Consider the following 12,646-nt stretch of genomic DNA (forward strand, 5'->3'; position numbering starts at 1 on the left):
TAACATACAAGGTAACAAAGAGGAAACTGAGAGGAATGTCATGTAGGGCATTCAGAGATAAGTCTGTTTTAGTGATTAGCCCTCATAAAAATGGTGAGCCATGGAGAAAAACTGAAGTTAGTAATTGGGGGATTAATTGTAAACTGAGAATAGTTCTGCTTGACATGTGCGGGAGATTTGGCTGTTCCTTGTCAACTGCGAGATAAATGAGCGAATCAAATGCAGTCTGGTTAAAATTCAAGAAGTGCTATTTAACTGTGTAAAATATCACCCCTATTCATCCCTGTAAAAATACGTACACTTGTAAAGCATTCAGTCCACTGGTTTTGTCCAAATAAATAAATAAACAAAACGAGTATGACGTTGAGGCAAGGGGCAAAACACAACTACTAATTCCCTAATTGGGAAATTACGACACAGAGAAAGTTGATTTATTTGAAGATTTGACAGAAAGTGATGAGAACAACTTTTAGTTGTTAGACACAGGATGGGATACAGTCGCATTGTTCATGACTGGAATATTGCTGGAATATTGGGTTAATCAAAACAATCCAACATGTTGAGTGTCACTGATAAGAGGTCAGAACAGTGTTGACGTCCAGACACAGTAGTAATATCTCATGAGATTATCTTTAGAGCCATCACGATATTTGAGGCATTCTTAAAATTGACAAAAGGGGGAAAAAAACAACAGGCTTAAACTAAGTAGAGTAAATTTTGGGGTGTATGTTGAAGTTACCACATTGACCTTATTTTAATAAATTAAGCAGATTTATCTAATTTTTTCACATAGGTATAAGTAGTTCTTAATTTACGTTGAGAACCTTTTGAGATAAAAGCCATTTAAGCATTTATTTAGGTATATCCACCATGCATTATGTCAAACTGCAGGAAGCACAGCAGAAAGTTTTCAGTTTTTGAAACAACTATTTCATTTGTCACAAAAAATAGTTTGAAAGATGTCTAAAGTGAAAAGGTAGACCTCAAAGCTCTCTCTGTGCAGTCAGTCAGTGAATTAAGAACAAGACTACTTTGAAATGTGCTCTGGCCTTTTCAGAGAACAAGAGCTCCACTTGGTTAACTGGCTATTTTTTGTCATGTACTTTCATAGTAAGAACAATATTTTAATACAGCGGTAACCCTTAATGATCAAGGCGCTTTCAATATTCCTCAAAACATAAATACTTTCTAAAGAATGTCTATTCAAACCTCACTGGGTGCAGTGTAAACTCATCTCTTCTTTGCAATTTTTTAATTGATTTATACAGACAACTGTGCAGTCGGATAAATCCCATTTCCAGTTTGGATGAAGGACCACAGTTGAGTCAAGGTGTTGACTATTCTGACCAATAAGTTTTGTTTACATATACTAAAAAATACAATTCTGGGTACCATTTAGGTAATTACAACATACTATAATTCATAAAGTTAACCTAAGTTACCCTCACAAAAATTGGACAAGTCAGTTGTACTCTGAGTAATGAAATATATTTCCAGAGGCAAAGCATGTTATTTTTAAGTAAGGAAAGCTAATTAGATTTTCCAGTGTGTCCAGCATGTACTGGACCTTCACAATAATCAAATGTAAGAGGCTGTTTTGGATGTTTAATTCGCCTCAGCACTTTCCTACCTTATTTGATTATCCCTAACAGTACAGCTACATTTAGAATTTAATACTGAACAAGAAAAGTTAGTATTTCCAAAGCAGGGAGCTACAAGCACTACAAATGAAACAAAAAACTAAATAAATAAAGAAAAAAAAACATGCTTTCAAAGGAAATGTCAACGAATCATCAAAATCAATACGCAAGACTTCATATTTCATGATCAGGAATAACAGTTTAAGATTTAATAGTCTTCAGTGAAAGAGTAGAAATATTTAAGAGCAAAGGCGGTATCTCGATCAATAGCCAGACAGATGGTTACATAAGCCAACCAGCAAACTGACATTTCAGTCCAAGAAGCAACAAAAAACTGAATGAAAACAGAAACATATCAAATTATGCTTTTTTGGGAAACAAACACTCAATGTTTGTGCTGAAAGAAAATTTACTGCTGAGGTTGGAAAGAAAGCCTAGTCTGAATTCCTCAAGAGGTGAAATGAAAGCAAAAGGCCAAGATTTAAAAACAAGCCAAGATCTTAGTCAGTAAAACAGAGCGAGTGAAATGCTGACATGGTTGTTTCTGCTTTCGCCTGGACTGACTTCTCTTTCCTTTTTCCTCCCACTTATTACTCTGCAGTAGGTCTACCCTTACCTAAATAAAGATTATTGTTTTTTTCCCTCCCGTTGACCTGCTTGATTGAATTCATGCAGTGTTTGTGTGCGTGTACTTAGACGTACCAAACCTGCCAAGAAAAGGACTTTTTAGGGGTTCAGAAGAAGATCAAAAGAAACAGAACAGAACATAACACTCAGACAAAATGTGCTTGAATACACATGCAACAGTGCACATGGGTTTTATGTATTTCTTGGAAATACTGTAGCCTCACATTTGAATGATTTCCCAGAAGGAGTTTATTTAGCCCAGAAAATGAGTTTTTTTTCCCCATGAAAAAGTGTTTCATGTGGCCACTAATGTGACCAGGCTGTGGATTGAGTTGTGATCCTTAAATACTTGCATTCTTGCATTTTTCCATCCTGTAGTCTCTCTGATGGACTTTTTGGGAAGAAAAGAAGAGTATTTTTCTTTTGTTCAAGGATGAAGCAGAATGAGACCATTTTGAACCCCAAACAATTAGCATTTAAAAAGACAACAATGTGCCACATGCTCTTCATAAAACCTTTTGTTTGCTCTTTGTGTAGGACACTTATTCTCTCTCATAAACTCATGTATATGTGTGACTGAGCACCTGCATTTGAGAGCATATGCCTCGGCAGGAGGATAGTGATATGGCTGCAGACTAGAGAAGCGCAGTGCTGGTGTTGGCTGAGGGTTAGGGTGGCAGATGCCAGAGGGCTTCATTAAACACAAGAAGGGGAAATATTGAACGGCTGCTCTCCAGGAAGTCTATCAGACCTAAACACAAACACAGACATGCCTCTGATTCTGGTCATCGTCATACGTTTTCTCTCTCGCTTTTTTCCTCTGTCTCTTTTTCTTTATGCGTTTATTATTCTCAATTATACCCACTCATCTTTGTCCTCCCTCACATTCTCCAATGCAATCAGTGCCAACTGTTTTCTACTGTGTGTTGCTTTTAGTTCCTCCATTTTTCTCAGATTCTTTTTGTCTGTCTGTCTGTCTGCTGTTTTTGTTGGTGTTGTGTCTGTCAGTGAAGCGGAGCAGTCATTAATCACTGGTAAATGTCCGCAGAGAAGGCAGACGCCTCAATGGAGGGGGGTGAGTTCTCTCATTCTGTTCGAAAAACAGTTCTCTCTACATGCTCTGTGGAGAGAGACGCAGAAAATGGAGCACAGGTGTTGCGGCAAGTGAGTTAAACACAAACATATGCACCCAAACACACACGCGCACACACACACACACACACACAGAATCAACAACAAATGTTGGTATTTAATATGCAGACTAAGCTAGTACCAAGAAAAGAAATGCTGAGAACATATGACCAGCACAGACGATTTGCTGAAAAACTGAAGGACATCAAACAGTATTTTTCATCTAATCTACCAGAGAAAAGAATCTGCCACCTACCAGTCCTGACATGTGACAGCAAGTTGGAAAGTCAAAACTTCTCTCTCCGATACCAGAGTCAAAAGCTGTTCTTAAAGGATTTTTTTTTTCCCTATAGTTGTACTCAGAAGACATTTTAGAAATATTTAATGCATAACTTATCACATGTAAACTTATTAGGTATGGGTTAAATGCGACTACTTGTCTCTGAGACGAAAAGTGATAGAAAAAATTGACAAACCACAGAAACAACCAAAGGTCGAGTGTGTCACACAAATTTGATCTTAGCCCAAAACTGGAAACTACCTGACGAAATGCAGTGGGCAATACTTTGTGATCTAAGAACAATCTTTTAATGATCAGTGAATGTCTAATAATTCTTAAAAAAAATTTCTATAATACTTCTACAAAAAACCCTTTCAAAATGAAAAATATTGTCCACCTATTAAATTATCAGTTTAGTTGAAGCATTACAAACTGTTTAAAAATCCCTCAGAAAATGATATCTATGTAAAGACGATACATTCCTAAGCTTTCTGGGGCAGAAAATTGACAAAATCAACTAAGAATGTGAGAACTAAGAATGGGAAGAACATTTCACAACATGCCCTGCCCTGAAATCAACTCTGACCTCTGATCAATCAAAACAACTTCTCAACAACTGTCAGCAAATAGTACAGCCTTTGCTTCCATCGATTAATTGTTTTCATTTCTCTGTTTTTTTTAGAACTGTTTAAATGGGGGACGTTATGGCGTGGGTAAACTGGTGGTGGTTACAGTGAGTCTTTATTTACTTGTGCAAAAGAAATCAATGCCTTGGTGCTGTAGGAGAAGTGTGTGGATCAATTTAGGTTTTCAAAAAGCCTCTGGAAAAAAAAAAAAGAAAAAGAGAAAAATCAATCTCCCTTACATGTTATTGATGGGTGTTTGGCTGCAGAAGAAAGTGAAAAACAGAGAACACCTGTTTACTTTAGAAAATTATACTGCTCAATCTTTGTTTGACGGTTACCTTTCTGGATCTCTTTCTCTTGTATGTTACACAGCTTACTTACCCATTAGTTTAAAAAAAAAACAACAAAAAAAACAGAACATAAGTACTGCTGTCTTTTATTTGCAAAGACAGAACGACTCTATATAACCTCACGTCTGACATACTCAAGGCTGATTAGGTCTAACATGGAGCCTCCTTGTTACAACACGAACAAAACATCTTGATTTAAAGTTGGAAAGCGTGAGGCTGTTGAGCCATTTTTTTATCTCCCTGCCCCACTATTAATAAAACGCAATCAGAAATATCTCTTGGAGCTGTGATGTGCAGTTCCTGTTTTAGAGGCCGATAGGAGCACAGTACTGCCTGGACAGCATTTCCCTCAAGCCATGTCGAGCTGCTAGCTCACAGGCCAGTCAGAGGGGCCTCCATCCTGACACATGCCCAATATTGTGTAAGTCTGATCAAAGTGACAGTGCTGCAGACCCACAGAGATGCAGGCGAGGGCTGCTGTCACCCCACCTGTCCAGCTGATGGCAACTTGGTGAGGGCAGCGAGAAAAGTGGTGGGATGCCGATGATGAAGGTCCCTGACTGTACGTCACTCAGGTTTGTGTTGGACGGCAGAACAGCTCATTAAGTAGGGTACTGACTTCGCAGACCATTAGGGGACGCAGCACACTGACTGATGCCACATTTAGAGAAATACACGCTAAAAACCCTTCTTTGAAACGTTGCTATCATGTAAATTAATATAAAGGTATAGTAATCTTAAAAAAAGTTAAAGTTTTGTCTTCTTTGGTATCATCAAATGTGTGTTGTATGAGGATAAAAAAAGCAGTGAAGCTGGCAGTTAGCACTGATGGTAGTTTGAAGACATTTTCTGAAGATTATTTTATCTCAGGTTTTCCATACAATTTTTTTTGCAAAATGTACAAATTTAGATACGACTGACAAACCATATCCTCCTAGCGCAAAAAATCCAAACAACTTTACATCAAAAAGATTTGTTTTTTTCCAAAATTGGCATGTTCCCATTAAGCTAACTTATTTTCAGAATTCCAATTTGCACAGTTTTATGGTAAATGGAAATGCAGTAAGGATCATGTCTGTTATCCCTTTGATTTGGTTCAGAGAAAAAACAAAACAATTACGGTACAACAGATAAAACTGAAGAGTTTTGAAGAGTTAAACATTTCCAGATAAAACATTTTAATTTTAACAGAAGAAGCAAAGCACTTAGTAACACAGAACATACACAACACAATATTTCTTTTTAACTCATAGTGCTGAATATTTAATTAGTTTATCACATTTTGAGATTGTGTTGGTTTGACCAGATAGACTTTAATTTACAGTTCATAATTTAAGTTTAGTTGGATCATAAGAATCATTAAGCTACAACTGAGGGTTCACACATTGTCTGTGGTCATAGGCAAAACAAAAAGAGGAGTGTTGGCCAGTGCATGCTTGATACATAGTATTTTAAAGTTTGTCTTACTCTGTTGTTATCTAATAACAACCGTGAACAACATAGCAACTCCTCCAGGTAAAGAAGCCTTTTTCTACCTAATCTAAATCCTGTGCACTGATGATCTGGAGAGGTCCTATTTTATTTTGCTTCTATGCAAGCATAATTTTTCTCCTCAAATTCAATTATTTTTAAAATATATCTTTTATTGAAGATATGTTAGAGTCGTTGTATCTAAAATGGTGAAATATAAAAAAAAAATTCAAATTTAAAGTCCACAAAATTGAAAATGCTCAGAATTCAACTGGACCCCATGTTGGGCCTAATGTTAAAAATGTAAATTAGACAAAGCAGGCTGTCTCACAAGAAGATCAGCATAATGTATTACAATGCCTGCTTTTTTAAAAATTATTTTTGTGTGTCATGGCTACCATCAAAGTCATAAAAAAATTAGTCTTGTACTTGGTACCCTATCTTTTGCCTGACATAGTTTTGTGGCCTCGGGTGGAGTCTTTTGTGGGTGTTCTGGTACAGCAGAGTCATGGGCTCAGATGGAGATTTTTTTTACAGTGCTAGTGTTACATGGAACATCCTGAGGGAAAGCCCAAAACCTGCTGCAGTCTCTGGTGTTGCTTTAAATAAACCGTTAACACGTCTTTTGTGAATTTATGTCCTTGCCGGAATTTGTGGGAAGGCAGCTGTCAAAACAAACTTCTGACTGGGAACAAAATTATTCATATGATATAATTAACTTCCAAGCACCTGTTAAAATCAATTAATGCAAATAATTTTAAATGCTTACTATCCGCTTGGCTGCTAAGTATAAGCATATAAGGCATATAAGGTTTTATGTTCAGTTTAGACTGAACGGAAAAGCCTGCACATAGTCCTAAAAGGACAATAAAAGTTACTAAACCAGACTAAACACAGAAACAAAAAGTTGGCAAAATCATCCCTATGCCTCAGACCTGCATTTGTTTGTTCAGATCTGTAGCTCTCTGTATGCCCATACCTGCCCTGCAGTCATCATTAAAGGAAAAGATGAGAGCCTCAGAGCTGAACAAAGGCATCAGCACGCATCACTTCTCTTCTGCTCTGAACGCTCAACTCTTAGCAATCCACTAGCCCCTGACGGACCTATTTACTGCACAAAATGGATTGTGTTTGGCTGCGCACTGTACTTCCAAATGTTTCTCTGATGCCCTTGCTTTTTCTTTCTGCACTATCACCTCTGTTACTCTCTGGTTCTGACTGGTTCTGAAGCGGCATAACTATCCTATTAGTTTATTGCTGTTATAGTACTGTTAAAGGGCTTAGAAAGTTCAGATGGAAATGTGAGAGAGACGGTACCAGGCTGATGGGACAAACTCCAGCTGTAGAAGCAATCCAATTCAAAAACTCCCCTTTAGACTCAATGTTTTATATCTCAATAGGAAAAAAAAGTTAGATAAAAAAGAAAATTCTCTTCAAGCAGCTCTAGTTTTTACTTTCTCTGGGGACAGGATAAAACCTGGATGAAAAACAAAGAAGTGAAACAAGCAAAAAAAAATGCTTCCTTCGCACAATTTAAACCCAGCAGAGATAAGCTGAGGGAGTTTTGTAAACAACAGGGAAAAGCTGATGGCTAGATATTCCAGATAAAAAAAAGATGGAAAGACAGACCCGGGAATGAGGCAACAGTCCCTTGGAACACTTTTGGATAAATTGAAGAGAGTGCCACAAGCTTTACGTTTACAGCTTGGCGATGAGAGAGACAGAGCTGTCATTCTTTGGTTATGAATTTTAGGCTCTTTGTGAGGCAAGCCTTTGCACAACAAAACATTTGCACAAACATACATTTATTCATGATTTTTGTCCTTCGATAGATGTATGTGTTTGATCTCCAGCATCCTGCATGCTGTTTTCAAATTACAGCCTTACTCAGTATTTTTTTCAAGGAATAAAATGACTCAGTTGTTAGTATTGCATCTCAATGTGTGTATGTGTAATTTACTTATAAAGTCAAACGAATCCCGTTTTATGTTATAACTTTAGATTTAAACTGCAAAGCATTGTTTCATGGGAAAAAGGGGATGAATATTTAGTTTTGTCTGTTAACAAGACAGGAGAAAAAAAATCCCCACAGTTATTCTGTGACAAATTGTGCTTTTAGACTGCATTCATAAAAAATAACTGAACATCAAAAAGTGAAACTGAACAATAAAACACTTTGATAATGCTAAATGGAAATTAATAATATTTAGCTAACTGTAAACCCAATGGGCCTCTTTTTGCGAGTGGGGTTTAACTGCTTAGGAGCACTGTGTGTCTGAAGGGAAAACTTCTCAGGGTCAGCCAGGGCTTTTTAAATACCTTAAGATACTGTAGCTCTAATTACATCAGGGGAGCACAACACAATCATCTTCAAGGATGTGGAGAGCAAACTAGTTATGCTAATGCATTTCTGTGCTTTATCACCCTTCATTACGCACGTCCCCAATCAGTGGTGGCTGTGAAGCGCCCTCGAGAAATCCCAGCTGTAAATTCTGAGCAAATCACCGCTGCAGCCAATCAAACCTGTCACTTACGCTGACGAGCATCTGAGGGAATGGTCCACGAGAATTTTCTGCCACGTTGATTGGTGGGATCACCCAGTCTCTCTTCTGCCTTCGGAGACCCCTGGTGCTGTTGACGTGGGATCCTGGGAACATGATGACAGGAGTTGGTGCCTGCGACGCGTCCTTCCTCTTGTCTTGCTCACTGATGTTCCCTGCTTCCTCTGTGACCTTTAAGAAAAGAAAAGGCAAGGCTTTAAACATAAGCTTGTATGTGCTGATGATTATAACAGCAACCAATAATATATTAAAGTTGTTTCAGTCTCAAGGCAGAAATTCGGATGACAGAGAGAGTAACGTTTTCATAAAGCTTTACTCATTAGACTTAGTGAGGGCTCGTTTCTGTTATTACAGCAGCACACACGGGCACACACATACAGCTGTGAGCCACAAACAGCCCCTGGCTGATTGTGGGATGTCAAGCTGTTTTGACTGCCAGGGGTTAATATGGGCCACCAAACTGAAGATTCGCCCCAGATTTGATAAAAATGGCACCATGGAGGATCAGACCTGTTTTCACAGCAGTACCAACACAAACCAACTTCTAACATATTTTTTCCTCACAAAATACAAATTATTACTTCAATATTTATAATATTATTACAATGCTGTAACATCACACAGCATATTATGTCTATGCAAATGGTTATTTCTGTACAAACACACACACAAAATATATTTTTTTCTGAGGAAATAATTAGTTATGGAAAAAGGAAATATAAAGTAATGTAGTAGTAAAGTGAAGTTGTATTAGTAATTGAACCCTTGTGTGAATAGTAGGAAAAATATAAAAAAATAACAACATGTAATAACACAGAATTTCTAAGCTAAGATTGATCTGAGCGTAAACTCTCAATAAGCTGCTCTTTTATGTTTAAAAAGTGCAGTCCAACCTCTTACAATAGCCTTGTTGTTCTGAGAAGTCTTTGAAATGGGAATAAAAAAAAAAGGTATTTCAATAGCTCTCTATACCTCCTGCCTAAGGCCATAATTGTGAACTATTCAGTGTCATATCATCACCTACACATGGTGTTGCTATGGAGCCGAAGTTTACAATGTATAACAAGCATGTTCTTTAAACTAATTGCTCAATGGCTATAATAGCTATAACAGAATGTATTCTGAGAATTAAAAAAAAGAAAAAGAAACTTTTAAGTGCCGACAGAAATGTGACAAGAAAAAAAGCATCAGTAGGCATCAGATCTGGGCAGAACGGAGCTGGTATTACTTGTTTTGTCTGTGTATATGGGTGTGAACAAGATCATAAACTTCAGGCTTTGTCATTTATGTTGGATATAAAAAGCCTATTAACAGAGAGCATGTCTGATGTTGGATTTAAAGCCTCTTTTAGCAGACAGTCAGCTGAGTCACAGCTTCAATCATTTATTGTGCTCCTGTCCTCACATATGTTCAGGTCCACCACAAAACTGTCTTTTTGAGAGATGATCAGAAAAGGAACAAAAAGAGAGCCTATTTTCAACCTCTTTATGAGTATTAACTCATTCTTGTGTCAGAACAATCTACATCAAATATCAAGCAATAAAGCTAATGCCACCTAGATTTAGTGTCCTTATGTGAAATTACTTTCAACAGGCACCAAAGAAGGAATAAAGATGTCATCCATTAGACTCGTAATACGTGAATAAAGAAATGCAGAGTAGAGGAAGAAAGCTTTATTTGTGAATTCCTGTGCTATGTAAAGCACCAACTGCAAATAACTAAACATATTGCTCCAAATCTTATATATTACACAAAACCTCAGTTCAGCATCATGGTTAATGGCTTTCATTACCTAAAGACTCTTCTCTTTGCTCCTGTGTGCATAATGTACTAAATGTGCTTAATATATTGATAACAATCTGTCTGGATCATTGTTCTACAAAAAAATCTACCAACATATCCCAGGGTTTTTAAGCCTCTAAAACCATGTAAGAAAATTAACAATGAATAACATTGCCAAAGGTTGGCATGTCCCTGCTCTCCTTTGCAGTCTTATTGTTCTTCTTTGTCTGTCCTTCAAGTTGCGAGGTACTAACAGGTTCTTCTTAGCAATAACTGGACATCATTAAAAATGATGTCCAGCAAAGTTTCAAGTTTTATGTAATGTTTGTCCAGCAGTGTTTTGACTTTACTAAACATATTTAAACTGTGTAGTCTTCACTAATTCTTTGCTTGAATCTACTCCCAGTCAGCATAAAATCACAAATCCAGAAATGAAATGTAATCCAAATAATATATATTTTTAAAAAATCTAGAATATTATAAAACAATTGGGGAGTCATGGTAGCAAGTATTTGGGTTTGAAAAAAACAAAAAAACAAACACAAATACAAAAATCAGTGACTAGAAACCACTCTCAAGGAATGGTTTAGGTGGAACTGAGGGAATGTTTTAGGGAACTGCTGGAATGTTTTAGGGAACTGTTGGAATGTTTTAGGGAACTGTTGGAATGTTTTAGGGAACTGTTGGGGTGGAATTTCTGAGTGTATGAATGTTTGTGTGGACAGGATGGTGTTTGTACCAATGTACAAGAGAAATTGTGTGAAGTTGGACACGAAGAAAATAGATTAATTTAATATATGTTTATATATCAATACACTATGTGTAACACTGTATTATATGATAAGATTGGTGGGGTTAATAGATATTCTACATTTCATTTTACATTATCTGTGAAGAATGCATCGGCTTACAGATCCACCACAACAGCTGACATTTGAAAATACTGAGAAAATACACCACGGGAGCAGACTACAGTGTAAGGCAACAATGGCTCTTGGCACATATTGAAAGTTGAAGGTCCTGTACCGTGCAGTCTATAAAAAAGTTTTTTTTTTTCTTTGACTATCTGTTTGTTCTTGCCTGGTCAAGGTTCCTTAGGGGGTTGGGTTGTGTTTGCCAGCGGAAACAATGCTTTCAAGGTTGGTTTCATTAGATGAACACTCAAGAAGAAGAAGAAAAAGAAAAGCTTTTAAGGCTGTTTTACAGAAAATGTGTCAACTAACCTGACTTACGGTTTATGCATGCATGGGTTTGTGTGGGTGGGTAATGGTGTGGGCCGTAGATGGTGGGGGGATTCTGGGGTAAGGTGTCATGTTTGCTTTGATCATCCAAACCTGCGGCTTTAAACATCTTGTTCTGCGTTTTCCATGACACTTTAAGTGACAGAGAAAAGGGAAAGATTGTTTCATAAAAAAAGGGATGTGGTTGGTGAGGGAACTCTAGGCTGGCATTGGACTTCAGTTAAAAGAGAGTTTGTTAGATTCTCCACTATGATTGCTCTTTATATGTCAATGTCAAATATATTACAACATATTTCTGTGGCCCACAATGGTATTAAAAACCAGCAGCATTAATATCAATGATGCTGATTGTTAGCTTAAAAACTGAGGGGTTTTTTGGTGGTCGCTATTTTAGTCATGGATCCTGAAAAGTCACAGGTTCCAATGTGTATAAGGCAAGTCTCTGTGCTCTAAATCTAATTTTCTCTTATAACTTTGTAAAAACTGGGTTGTACTGTTGCAGTTCATTAACATAGAAATAATTTTTATTTTTATTGCTTTATTTACTATGGATCACTTTGCTCATTTTCTAATTTTACTCTATTTTAATTTATTTTTTAAAGATCACACCCACTTGCTGTTTTTCTGGGGAACAAAAATGCTTGACTTATTAAAAAAAAGAAAAAAAATTCAAATGACCAGTTTTTAAGTCAAGATTTACAGGTATATACTAAGAATTGCATGACTTTGAACTCAAAAATGAGACTTAGGATACCAGTAATGACAGGAAACCCATCCAATACAGTTGAATTAAAAAGGTTATGTGATGAAGAGTTTATAATTACTAATGTTGATGATTGTCTACCAAATGTGACACAAGTATCTACTATGTTTATAATTACATATCCACAAGATCAGCTTGGTTTAAATGCATTTTTTCTTTTCATGAACAAAATCCT

At 36.8% G+C, this 12,646-nt stretch overlaps 1 pseudogene; it reads right to left on the reverse strand.

Annotated features, from left to right (window-relative positions):
- Positions 1-12,646, reverse strand: part of LOC122831333 — a 256,610-nt pseudogene that overhangs the window by 57,453 nt on the left and 186,511 nt on the right.

This window comes from Gambusia affinis, linkage group LG01 (assembly GCF_019740435.1).
Source record: "Gambusia affinis linkage group LG01, SWU_Gaff_1.0, whole genome shotgun sequence".
In the NCBI taxonomy this organism is placed as follows: Eukaryota; Metazoa; Chordata; class Actinopteri; order Cyprinodontiformes; family Poeciliidae; genus Gambusia; species Gambusia affinis.